The sequence below is a fragment of the Lynx canadensis genome, chromosome D4 (assembly GCF_007474595.2).
Source record: "Lynx canadensis isolate LIC74 chromosome D4, mLynCan4.pri.v2, whole genome shotgun sequence".
Classification (NCBI taxonomy): domain Eukaryota; kingdom Metazoa; phylum Chordata; class Mammalia; order Carnivora; family Felidae; genus Lynx; species Lynx canadensis.
The window spans coordinates 43,897,262-43,910,736 of NC_044315.2; the positions used below are offsets into that span (position 1 = coordinate 43,897,262).

The 13,475-nt window shown below is 45.4% G+C and overlaps 1 pseudogene; it reads left to right on the forward strand.

Moving 5' to 3' along the window:
- Nucleotides 1–537: 537 nt before the first annotated feature.
- Nucleotides 538–1,375, forward strand: LOC115498990 (annotated as a pseudogene).
- Nucleotides 1,376–13,475: the final 12,100 nt, after the last annotated feature.

Here is a 13,475-nt window from a genome sequence, read left to right on the forward strand (position 1 = left end):
TATTACAAAGAAAGCTGCAATTATATAATGACCCTGCATGTGAGTCATTTCCCATGTCTGGAAGAAAAAGTGTTAAATGACTAGGAGTAGATATGCCTGGTCTAAGTGTATGGCATTTGTAATTTTGATAGCTCCTGCTAAATTTTTCTCCAGAGGGTTGTTGCAGTTCACACACCCACTAACCATTAGGAGAATGCCTGTTCCCCTGAAGTCTTGGCGAATGTTCTTGCACCTTGTGGACTGCAGGCGGGGAGGAGCTGGGGAGCTCGCTAGAGCACATGCCGTTACCCCGTCAAGCTCCTAACCCCCTTTTCTCCGAAGGCAACGGGACAACACTGCACAGCCCTCTTCCAACTTCCAATGTTCCATACTCCCTGGCCAAAGGCTCCCTGACTTCTTTTTCCCTCTGCCTCCCCGCTTTCCTCCCCAGCTGCCTCTATTTCCCTAAGGAAGGGTTCCCCACTCCCCAACATACTGTAATGATGTGCAAGCGGGCAGGGCAGCTGGCAGAGTTTTCCAAGAAATGACCTCACCCAGATGTCTGGGGATAGGCAGAGATCTGATGATGAGGGCTCCAGCACCAGCCACGGTGGTTCAGATGCGGACCAGTGAGAGCCAGCTGCTCTAAAGCCTGAAGAAGAAAGAAAACCTTCTGCCACCCAGCAGAAGAAACACCCCAAAGTCTCTAGCAAAACCACTGCGAAGTTATCCACTAGTGCTGAAAGAATTCAGAGTGAACCTGGCCGAAAGAGCCCTTGATTCTCCTAACTGTGGCATTGGGCCTAAGGGAGACAACATTATGAACGGAGACCGACTACACTTGGCCCACCAGATTCTGAGTTTTTTCCGGACATCTCATTTTCATCTGATGATCCATTTAAGTCTATTTTCTGCACCAGAATCTGTGCAACATCAACAATCAGGGAGTCATCAGCCTGGGCATCCTTAAAGACGCCTGGAGTCCTGCTTTGACTATCTCGAAGGGTTTGTTGTCGGTTTGTTCTCACTGGCGTCCTGCACACCTCTGGATCCTCTGGTTGGAAGCAGAGCCACTCAGTATTTGACCAACAGAGCAGAACGTGACGGGATAGCCATGCACTGGAACAAGAGAGAGGCAGCATAATTCATACTTTGTGTGTGGTGTGAAGGAAAGGGCATCTTCTCACTGTGCTGCAAATTGTATGGCTTTTACAGCCCAGACTTCTGGGTATAGGTTGTACTGATTCCAGTCTCTGCTTTTATCCTTTGGGCACTGGAAGACTCCCCCAGAAGGTAAATGCTACTAAGCGTAGAACTTTGTAGCTGTAGATTAGCTACGTTTAAAACACCTACTCGCAAGTCTTGCTTCTTTGGGATGTCAGAATATATTTCGTGTGATGGGACTGAGGATAGTGATCCTGAAGTCTAACGAATAGTATAGTGCCTTTTACCTAATTCATAATCTGTATAAAGTCATAAAAGCAGCCATAGATGACTAGGAATTGTGTCATTTGCATAAAACCCAGACCTATTTCTAACTATGGGGTTCATGCTGTGGCGAGAAGGGTTTTCCCTTTTCCCTTTGTCAGTTTGTAATGAGAGAGTTTCCTTTTACCTGGCGTAGTTCAGAGAGCACCCGACAGATCATCTCAAACACAACAGACATGCTCCCGGGGGAAAAAAAAAAAAAAGTTTTGGCAAACGTTATCACACTTTGGGAGTTTGTCAGTCTGATAGAGGACATAAATGTTATTTTTTTTATTGTTTATCTTGAGAGAGAGTGAGCAGGGGAGGGGCAGAGAAAGAGAAGGAGAGAGAGAGAATCCCAAGCAGGCTCCACATTGTCAGCAAAGAGCCCAATGCGGGATTCGAATCTATGAACATGGAGATCTTTCAGACCATGACCCGAGCTGAAATCAAGAGCCAGATGCTCAACTGACTGGGCCACCGGGCCCTCCGAAATCAATGTTATTTTAATGTAGTTATAATTTATAGCTCTATTACTATGAATGAACCATCTTTTTATATATTCTTCTGTTCCATTTTTTCCCTGTTGGATTATTAACTCTTTATATATAAGGGAAATTATCCCTGGATGAAAGTTCCACGGGTTTTTCCTAGTGTGTATCATTTTCTTTTTTTCTCCCTCCCTCCCTCCCCTCTTCCCTTTTTAAAACAGCTTTATTGAAACGTAATTCACATACTATATGATTCATCAATTTAAAGTAATATCTTTAAAAAATATATCCCACAGTTCGGTCACTATCACCACAATCTAATTTTCAAGTATTTTTCTCACCCCCCCCAGAGACACCCCATACCCAGTAGTAGTCATTTCCCACCCCTGTTTTTCTAAACTATCCCCCCACCCCCACCCCAGGCAACCACTAATCCATTTCTGTCTCTGTAGATTGGCCTACTCTGACATTTCTTATCAATGGAATCACACAATATGTGGCTTTGGCAACTTGCTTCTTTCACTTTGTTCCTATTCTTTCTCACACCTGTTCCAGTCTGGATTTTGTGTTCACTTACACTATCCTTTAAAAGGTCATTAACTATAGCTCTCTTACATGCTTCACTTTTCTTCCTACCTCTCTTGCCTTCTTGCTGCCTTGCTAGCTCTTCCTGCTCTTCTCTCTAGACATGGGAGTCCCCAGCTTGTCCTTGTTCCTTTTCTCTTTTCTATCTCCTCCCCTTCTGGGCTGCTCATCTGGTCCTGTGGTACTGGGGAGACCACCAGCTTGCTATAAAAATCTGTTCTCCTGGGCAGCTCAGTCGGTTAAGAGTCTGACTTCAGCTCAGGTCATGATCTCGCTGCTGCTTGTGGGTTCGAGCCCCGTGTCAGGCTCTGTGCTGACAGCTTAGAGCCTGGAGCCTGCTTCAGATTCTGTGTCTCCCTCTCTCTCTGCCCCTCCCCCACTCATGAGCACACGCACTCTCTCAAAAAATGTATAAACATTAAAAAAATTGAAAAAAAATCTGTTCCCCTAGAATTCTGGCTCCAGGAATATGAAGTAGATATCCTTTCCCTATTCCTCCTGCTGAATACAACTGAACATTCTTGGACATTACATACAAAGCAAGTATTTGAAAGGTGGACAGAAGAAGGCAGGCTGACTGGAGAACTTGGACCCCAAGGAATGGTATGGTGGGGAGTTCTCTGCATTTTCTTTTTGCCTCATACATCCCAGACTTGGAATTGGAGAAGCCAGCAACTCAAAATGCCAACGGGCGTAGACCAAAAATTCCACAAAAAAGCTTATTTTTTCTAGTCAGAGGACCAAGAAAGGGGCAGCCTGGTAGGGCAGAAACATTTAGATAATAACATTCTACTCTAGTCAAACACCACAGGAAAAGCAAACTATGGCCCAGCCCCAACTGCACAAGCAAAGGCTGAATGGAAGCCTAGACCTTCTACCCTTATCAGGCTATATTGAGGTTTTCAAACAATCCTGCCTGCAGGGGGGGGGGGTGGTGTCAGAGAAAGCCAAGAAGGGAGTTGAACTGTCATCTCAGCGGGCCAGTAAACAGCCTCTCTTAACCCCTGTGATGTCAGTGGAGACTAGATGCAGAACCTCGACTTCTACCCCTACCATCAGTGAAAAGTCGCCTCTCTGGGTCCATTGGGCAATCTGGTTATGTATCTCCACCTGGTAGAACCTCTCCTCCTCCTTCAGAGAAAGCCAGCTAAGACAGAAGGTTTAAATGAGACCCGAAGTTGCATAACATGATACAGAAATGGTGAGATTTTAATAGAGAAAAATCATTCATCATACCAAGAATGAGGAAGATGTCAAAGTGAGTTAAAAAAAAAAAAAAAGCTGCAAAAGCAGATGATGGAGAGGTTAACATTACCTGACAATGGTTTTAAGATTTTATTTTATTTCATTTTGAAGTAATCTCTATACCCAACATGGGGCTCAAACTTACAACCCTGAGATCAAGAGTCACATACACTACCAACTGAGTCAGCCAGGCACCCCTATCTGACAATGATTTTAAAGGAACCATGATAAAAATGCCTCAATGAGCAATTAAGACTATGCTCAAAATAGGGGCGCCTGGGTGGCTCAGTCGGTTAAGCATCCAACTCTTGATTTCAGCCCAGGTCATGATCTCACAGTTTGTGGATTCAAGCCCTGCATCAGGCTCTGCACTGACAGTGAGGAGCCTGCTTGGGATTCTCTCTGCCCCTTTCCTGCTCACACTGTCTCTCAAAATAAATAAATAAACATTAAAAAAAAAAAGACTGAGCTTGAAATAAATGAAAAAAAAATAGAAGGACTTAGCAAGGAAATTGAAAGTCTCAGCATCCTAATACAAGCTATAAAGAATCAAATGGAAATTTTAGACTTGAAAAATACACGAACACTGGGTGGCTCAGTCAGTTGAGTGTCTGAGTCTTGATTTTGGCTCAGGTTATGATCTCATGGTTCATGGGATTGAGCCCCACTTCAGGCTCTGTACCGACAGCAGAAAGCCTGCTTAGAATTCTCTCTCTGCTCCTCCCCAACTTGCGCACACACATGCTCACACACACACACACACTCTCAAAATAAACTTTAAAAAAAAGAACCAAAAAAAATGCAATAACTAAAGCTCAGTGGATGGGCTTGACAGCAGAATGAAGGGGATAAATGAATCAATGAATTAGAAGATAGAATGATAGAAATTACCTAATCTGAACAACAGATAAAATCAGTTTTAAAATGATGAACAGAGCCTAAAGGACCCGGGGATTACCATAAAAACCTAGAAATCTAATATTTAAGTCATTGGAGTCTTGGAAGGAGAGAAGAGAGAAAGCAAGACTTAAAAAGTACTTGAAGAAATAATTGCTGGAAAGTTCCCATATGTGATAAAATACATAAATCTACAGATTCAAAAAGCTAAGCAAACTCCACGTGGACTGAACCCCAAGAAATTCACTTCAAGACAGCGTAATTAAGTTTCTGGAAACCAAAGACAAAGGAAGAAAAATCTTAAAACCAGCTGGAGAAACACAACATCTTACTTATTAGGGGAAGCACAATTTGCATGACAGTGGGATCTTCATCAGAAACCAGAGAGGCTAGGGGCACCTGGGTGGCTTGGTAGGTGTGGAATGTCCACTCTTGGTTTTGCCTCAGGTCATGATCTCACGGTTCTGTTTCTGAGAGCCCCTCATTGGGCTTTGAGCTAGCAGGTGCGGAGTCTGCTTGGGATTCTCTCTCCTCTCTCTGCCTCTCCCCCTCCCTCTTTCTCCCTCTCAGAATAAATAAATAAACATAAAAAAACAAAAAGAGAAACCATGGAGGCTAGAAAGGTATACTATTTCTTTGAGCAATGGGAAAAAAAGAACTCAATACAGAACCCTTTACCCAAAAACACAGGTCTTTCATGGGTTCAGGGGTGGGGGGGGGAGGGAACAAGATATCCTCAGAAGAAAGAATATGTAAAGAATTTAAACATTTTAAAATTCGTCATTCCAAAAGAATGGCAAAAGGACATTTTTTAAACAGAAAGTAAAGGACAAAAGAATGAAGCTTGGCATATTAGGGGAAAAGGATGTAGCAAAACACGGGTAAATACAGCAAACTTGCCTCCTCTGGAGTGGTCTAATGTTTGGTGGCGAAAACAAAAAAAAAAGCTCATCCTAAAATATGTTAGCAACTTTTTCTTTTTTTTTTAATTTTTTTTTTTCAACGTTTATTTATTTTTGGGACAGAGAGAGACAGAGCATGAACGGGGGAGGGGCAGAGAGAGAGGGAGACACAGAATCGGAAACAGGCTCCAGGCTCTGAGCCATCAGCCCAGGGCCTGACGCGGGGCTCGAACTCACGGACCGCGAGATCGTGACCTGGCTGAAGTCGGACGCTTAACCGACTGCGCCACCCAGGCGCCCCGTTAGCAACTTTTTCATGTGAAAAGAAATTGTAACGTATCCATTCATTTTGGAAATCATCAACTATTTCTAGGATTAAATTTCTTCCAATTTACACACTTGAGAGGAGGGGCAGGTGTCCCCAAACGTCTAGATCATTTGTTCCCCAGCCTGGATTGCTAATACAAAAGATTAAAGTTCTTGGTCCTTCTTGGTGTCTAATCTGGAACTTTCCTAGCAATGACTGTCCCCATCTGTAGAATATACTAGATCCTCACCTCCAATTGTTAAAATGATTAGAGAATTTAGTGAAAAAGGATGATCTTCACACTGGTTTCAATCTTTTTCACTGTCTTCAAGGCCTCTGACCTCACCTGGACCACTCATTTTTAGTTAAATGACTTTTTCCCCCCTTCTTTCAGAAGTATGAACTGCCCCAATTTTCTCTCATCCTCAACATGTTTCCAGGCATTCATATATATTCTCTACATTCCCCTCTTCCTTGGCATAGAATCCTGTTAGGACATTGGGTTTTAAGTCACAGGAACCCAACTCAAACTAGCTTAAGAAAAAATGTAACTTCACTATAAAGGCTCTGGGGTGTCTTGGGAACATTTGTATGTGGCTAGGTCCCTGGGCATAGCTGGAGCCGGGGACTTCTTTTCCATTTGGACTACTAATCACCTGGACAGCTCTTTTCCGTACTGCTTCATTTATGTTTTGCCAGCTGTTCTGCCAGCTGTTCCACCCAACTGGTGGAACAGGTCATCAGTAGGGCCCAGGTTCAAATCTCTATTCCATTAGGCAATCAGGTGGAGCTGAAGAGCTCAATTCTGATTCCAAATTCCCACTGACACATTCGGATCAGCCAGCTTGGGTCAAGACCCACTCCTGGACCAATGGACACTAGCCACAGAGTCGGATCACAGTGTGTTACCATGACCGTTCCTATGGCAGCCATCTGAATGGTGTAGGGGCAGAGGAAGGTGGGAGGTGCACAGCCCCATCAGAGAAGTGGTGGAAAGTCCCAGAAAAGGGAGAGACGCTGGGACAGATAAAACAACACACATCGACTCCATGACTTTCTTTTCTCTTCTCCAGGTAAATTGCAAGATCTTGAGTTTTCAGTTCCACCTTTTTCCATCTCCTTCAGGATCTAGTTTCATGAATTACCCTTTTATTTTTCCTTTACATTTTAAATCTGTTTTTCTACTCGATTGCCTTTTTCTTAGGCTGAAATTTGCTCAAGTCTTTCCTATACTAAAGGAATGTCCTGTAACTCTTCTTCAAGCTCTTGGCAGATCTGTGTGCCTTTCTTTTTTGCCAAATATATGTCACCTGGCCCTTACGTTTTACCCCCAACTTGGCCTCCTCCATCTTGACTTACTTCACCTCCATTTCCCCAAGCTGTTTCTTGGTCTTTGAAAGGCTGAAGACACAGAAGAGTGAAGGAAGCTTGACATTTATAGGTCATTGGGAAGCGGCCCTTCCAGTGGATGTGATGTCTGACATGCCAGGGTCAGCTCCCTCACGGCACATCTCAGGAATCGGAGAGCCCAGCCCCAAGGGGGACCCTGGATTGGGAGGCATGGCACTGACCAGTCCCTGACCTTTCTAGCTTCCTGGTTCCAGAGAGTCTGTGACCACAGCGCTACCCGGACCCCACCCAGGCTGCTGATAGCTTGTTTACCAAAGCCTCCCTGGTGAAAGGGCCTTCTCACGCACAGGCCAGAGAGGATACCCTCAGCCATTCACCATTTGCTTCTTCCGGGGAGGGTAATTCCCTGCCATCCTGCGCCCTCTGGAATGAAGGGGACAGGTAACAACCACAGGTTCAACCGGAATTGCTGCTTTAGTGGTACCCACTGCTAAGGGCTGAACCCTTCGCCCTTGCTTTCCGACCGCCTTTCTGGTTCTCTCGGCTATATGGGTGCTCCTGTGGTCCCCCTTTTTCATAAAGCCCAATGCTTTTAAAAAACTTATTACAGAAAATTTTAAACACATGCAAAGTAGAGGCACTAATGTGTGCATCACCCAGTTTCAACAATTATCCATTTAAGACCAGTATTGTTCCATCTGTGCCCCCAAACCAACTCCCTCCCCCATTCTTTTGTTTTTAAAGTTTATTTAAGTGGTGTCTACACCCAACATAGGACCTGAACCTATGACACCAAGATCATGCTCTTCTCACTAAGCCGGCCAGGTAGGCGCCCTCCCTCCCCCATTATTTGAAAGCAAGACTGGGATGCTATATTTTGTCTGTAAATGTTTCAGTGTATGTCTCTAAACAATGCTTTCTTTTTCATTTTTGGTTTCGGTCAGGCTTATTAAGGTATAGTTTGCATGCAGTAAAATTTACCTTTACAAGGTATAGGCCTGAGGTTTTATAAACTCTGTTATATAACAACCACCACAATCAGGATGTAGGACACTCATCACCTCCCTCCCGCCACCACCACCCCATGGCCCAAATTCCCCCATGCCTTTTGCAGTGAACTCCCTCTACTCCCCCCAAGTAACCACAGATCTGTCTCCTCTTCCTCAGTTTTACTTTTTTCCAGAAGGTCATAAAAAAGACGGAATTCTAAAAGAGTGGCCTCCCGAAGACTCACGTTTTGAAACATAATCATCACATCAACGTCTCCCCCAACCAACAATAAGTCCCACTATCAGCAAATAGCCAGTGTTTCCCATTCCACATTTGTCCTAAAGAGTATGGTTACACTCTGATGTAGGATCTGAATGAAGTGTATGCATTGCACCTGGCTGTGAGGGTTCTCTAGGAAATCCGTACGTTTCCCCCCCCAGCTGTTGTCTAAGACATTGGGTGGTCGTGAAGAGTTTCCCTTCATCTGGATTGTACTGACTGCACCTGCATATCGCCATTGCTTCTGTTCCCCGCCACCTCGCTACTGAAACACACAGCAGCAAGTATCTGTATCACTTAGGAGTTCGTTAGAAATGCAGAATCTTAGGGGCGCCTGGGTGGCTCAGTCAGTTGAGCGTCCGACTTCAGCTCAGGTCACGATCTGGCAGTTTGTGAGTTCGAGCCCCACATCGGGCTCTGTGCTGGCAGCTTAGAGCCTGGAGCCTGCTTCTAATTCTGTGTGTGTCTCTCTCTCAAAAATAAACATTAAAAAAAATTTAAAAAAGAAATGTAGAATCCTGGATTTCACTCAAGACCTTCTGAATCTTATTTATTTATTTATTTATTATATATATATTTTTTTACAAGATCCCCAGGTGACTCAGCTCCTGCGAATTCACAGTGAGAGCCCAAGTTTTGAGCCAGTTTAAGGTTCTGGCACCCCCGCCCCCGTAAGGGATACAACAGCATTTATCATCTCTTAAACGGGCACACCTGCTCCTCTCTAGCCCTGTCAGACTGCTCAAGACTTGGGGGACTGGCACCTCCCTGTCACTCAGGCCCCTGTAAACGTGGCCGCCGAGGCTCCATTTCCCTCTCTCCTCCACTCCCTCATCCGGCTGAGTCCAGTGAGCTCATTTACCCACACGGCTTTCAGGACTCTCTTTCCTCCTCTTGTCTGCACATCTGTCTAATCCTGACCCGCCCTTGGTCCTTCAGCTTCCTTTTGGGTTGCTGAGAGAATGTATCTTCGCGGAGGTCCGGCCTGCACTCTTAACTCAACCAGTCCAAGCCTAAATCGGGATTTTCCCTCTCCCTTTCGGGTTAGTAACCTGGCCTTCCTCTGATCACTCAGGCCAGACTATTCCATTTCCCCCCTCTTTCACGTCCTACCTCTAATTAGTAAACTATCATCTCTTCTGTATTTGTCAGGCTTCATTTGATTATGCTGGAATAAGAAACAATGCCCCCAAATCTCAGTGACAAGACAGTTTTATTTTCTGCTGCTGTTCTAAGTTGGGGTCTTAGCCGAGCACTTCTGCTGGGCTCTACGTGTCTTCTGCATTCCAGGATCCAGGCTCAGAAGCAGTCCCCATGCGGCTTATGGCAGACCTAGGAATCGATTTCAAAGACTCTGGCAGTCACCCAAACACATCAATTCCCCGCACGTTCTGCTGGTCATAGTCAATGACAAGGTCAAGTCCCATGGCAGTGGGTTGGGAACGTGTGTTCACATGTCTGGAATGAATACTACCATCTAACACAACACCTTTTTTTTTTTTTTTTTTTTTTTTAATTTTTTTTTTCAACGTTTATTTATTTTTGGGACAGAGAGAGACAGAGCATGAACGGGGGAGGGGCAGAGAGAGAGGGAGACACAGAATCGGAAACAGGCTCCAGGCTCCGAGCCATCAGCCCAGAGCCCGACGCGGGGCTCGAACTCCCGGACCGCGAGATCGTGACCTGGCTGAAGTCGGACGCTTAACCGACTGCGCCACCCAGGCGCCCCTCACAACACCTTTTTTAGATCTGAATTGCATCCCTTATTTCAGTTCCCTTTCCCCCTGCCTGAAACCTCACTTTGCTTAGAATGCGCCTGCTCTGGGAAGCCTCTCGTGACCCCCTGAGATAAAGTCATATCCGCGGCTGTCTGTTGTCATGGTACCTGCACTTTTTTGTGGCACACTCGTGGTGAATTGTTTACGCAATATTCAATGTCTGACTTTCTCTCTAGACTGTAAGCTCCATGAGGACAGAGCCAGCATGTTTTGCTCACCCTTTAAAAAAAGAAAAAAGTATTTTTTGGTGAGCGCACGTGGGGGAGGGGTAGAGAGAGGGGGACAGAGGATCTGAAGCGCGGGTTCTGCGCTGACAGGCTGACAGTGGGCTCGAACTCACAAACTGTGAGATCATGACCCGAGCCGAAGTCGGCCGCTCAACCGACTGAGCCACCCAGGCGCCCCTGTTTTGCTCACCATTTTATCCTTGGCACCTAGAAAAGTGTCTTGGCACATAATAAGCCTTCAATAATTACATGTAAATGAATGAATGCATGCTTTAACCATGCTGTCATCTCTCTCCTGGATTATGCAAAGACCTCACCGATCCTTTCTGTGTACTCCTCCTACCATCTACTAGGCTCAGCCTCCCTTTCTGCCACTTTTCTAGCTGAAACATAGTATTGGAAGTTTCCTGAATTAGACCTCCATCCTCGTGCACACGCTGGGCCTTCTGAAGGATTGCTTCTCCCCAGGGCTGCTCCTGGTAGAATCCTACTCATCTTGCGCACCTCATTTCCAAGGCCGCCTCCTCTGCTGGGCCTACCTCGCCTCTCCATGAAGACTCAGGCCCCCACCCCTTGCTTCCACATTCTATGTGTGCCTCTCCTTCTTTGCAAGTATCATGTTGTATTCTAATGGTCTGCGGGCCTCTTCTAGACTAAGCTCTATGAGGCCGAGAACAATGTCTTATTTGTCTTCAGGTTACCCAGCACTTAACATGGGGCCTTGCACAAAGCAGGAGCTCAAAATTACAGCCTTGCAAGCTAGTTATCCAACAGAGTAACGCCTTCTCTATCGAGAAGCAGCAGTCCGAACACACGTTAACCAATTCCACGCCCTTGGGACATAGGGAAAGCCTCAGATGTGCAATCACAGCTGACTGACTCCTACTATGTGCCCAGTCCTAACAAACCGTTTGTGGTTTTCCAGTGTAGATTAGAGAAAGGAGAGAGGCCCAGGGCCAACAGCAGGAAGTGACCTCTGATGGCCTGTCAGCAAACTACTAGACCACCTGACAGAGCAAATAGGGCCATATTCCTGTAATGGCTGCAGTCGTGTTGTCCTGGTGAGGCCTGCTTCCTGCAGCCTTCTCCCACAATTCTGGCCCTGGAGACTTTGCCTTAGATCTAAGGAAAAAAAAATCCTCGCTCGCTTTTCTTTTAAAAAAAATTTTTTTTTTCAACGTTTATTTATTTTTGGGACAGAGAGAGACAGAGCATGAACAGGGGAGGGGCAGAGAGAGAGGGAGACACAGAATCAGAAACAGGCTCCAGGCTCTGAGCCATCAGCCCAAAGCCCGACACGGGGCTCAAACTCCCAGACCGTGAGATCGTGACCTGGCTGAAATCGGACGCTTAACCGACTGCGCCACCCAGGCGCCCCCCTTGCTCGCTTTTCTTGTCTCCCTCTTAACTGAAGAGGGGTACCAGACTCCGAGTCTCCGGTTTCCTGGTGATGAGTGTGGGGAAAGGTTGGCTGCCTCTCTCAGGCGCCTGTCTTCTTCCTCTTTCTCCTGGTGGCAGTAACAGTCTTGGCTTGGGATTTGATTTTTCAGGGAAGCAAAGCATACAGTCCATTCTGAATTTTTGCCCAGCCACACATGGGCTAAGATAGTGGTTCTCAAATTTGAGCATGGGCTGGAATCACCTGGAGAATTGTTAAGCCACAGATTGTTGGACTCTTCTCCCAGAGTTTCTGCTTCAGTAGGTCTGGGGTCTGGACCTAGAAATTCGCATTTCTGCTTTCTTTTAATAAATGTTCATTCATTTTTGAGAGAGAGTATGTACAAGCCGGGGAGGGGCAGAGAGAGACGGGGGACAGAGGATCCAAAGTGGACTCTGTGCTGACAGCAGTGAGCCCGACGCGGGGCTCAAACTCACAAGCCCTGTGATCAGGGCCGAGGTGAAGTTGGACACTCGACCGGCTGAACCACCCAGGCGCCCAGAAATTTGCATTTCTAACAAGTTCCTAGTTGATGCTGATACTGTTGGTCTGGGACGACACTTGGAGAGTCAACTGGCCTGAACGATGACCTCAAGCAAGACCATGATGAAAAGCTCTGACCAGACAGGAAAACACAGAAAATTTCATCCTGGATCATGCACTTTGTGCTTCACTGGGACAGGTGCCTGTGATTTTTTCCAAGGAAGACTTTGTGACTTGATAATTTCCACTTGTAGAACCAGTTGAGCTGGATATTATTATCAGATATTTACTTACACCATATAAACACAGTCATAAACTCTGTAAAAATAGAAGATGCTGGCATCCTGACTTCCCTGCAGGGTGGTTCCCTCAAACGTGTTCTTTATGGATCTGTATCACTGACTCATGTTTAGACTAAATATGACTCATATTTAGACTAAAAGCAACACAAGCAAACTCTTCATGAGGGTTCATCCCCAACCCCTCTCCCCAAGCTGTTTACACCTGATTTCAGAATCTTGTATTCAACTACTAAAGGTAGTTGCCAAGGCATATTGATATAAATCAATTTCAAAAATTAATGACCCCATGATGGGTCCTAATGTTAAATTACTAAGGTTATATTCATTGAAAAAAGGCAACAATGGGGAGTGTTGATGAAAACGTCAGAAAAATTGTAACGCAGTACCATGAAGACCTACAGCAGTGGCTTTGGAGAAATGTCACTTGTGTCCCTTATGTTCTCACCAATTGCCTTCTGTTTAGCACTCTCTCTCTGTGCAGTTGTAATTAGAACCCAAGCGGTTGCTTTTGATCTTGAACTAGGATTGTCATCGACAATAAAATTTCCTGAGGTGGGTGAGGAAAACTCCTCATCATTTCCTTATCAGGACTTGAATGATTTACATCCGGTGGAGGCTAGATTTCATTGGTGCTAAAAGTCACATTGTTTTGCATTGTAACATCCTGAAATCTACATACATCTTTCAGTGGATGGCATTTTATAATCACTGTTGGCCAAGTGGGGGGTCAAGATGTGTTGTCATTACCTGAACAT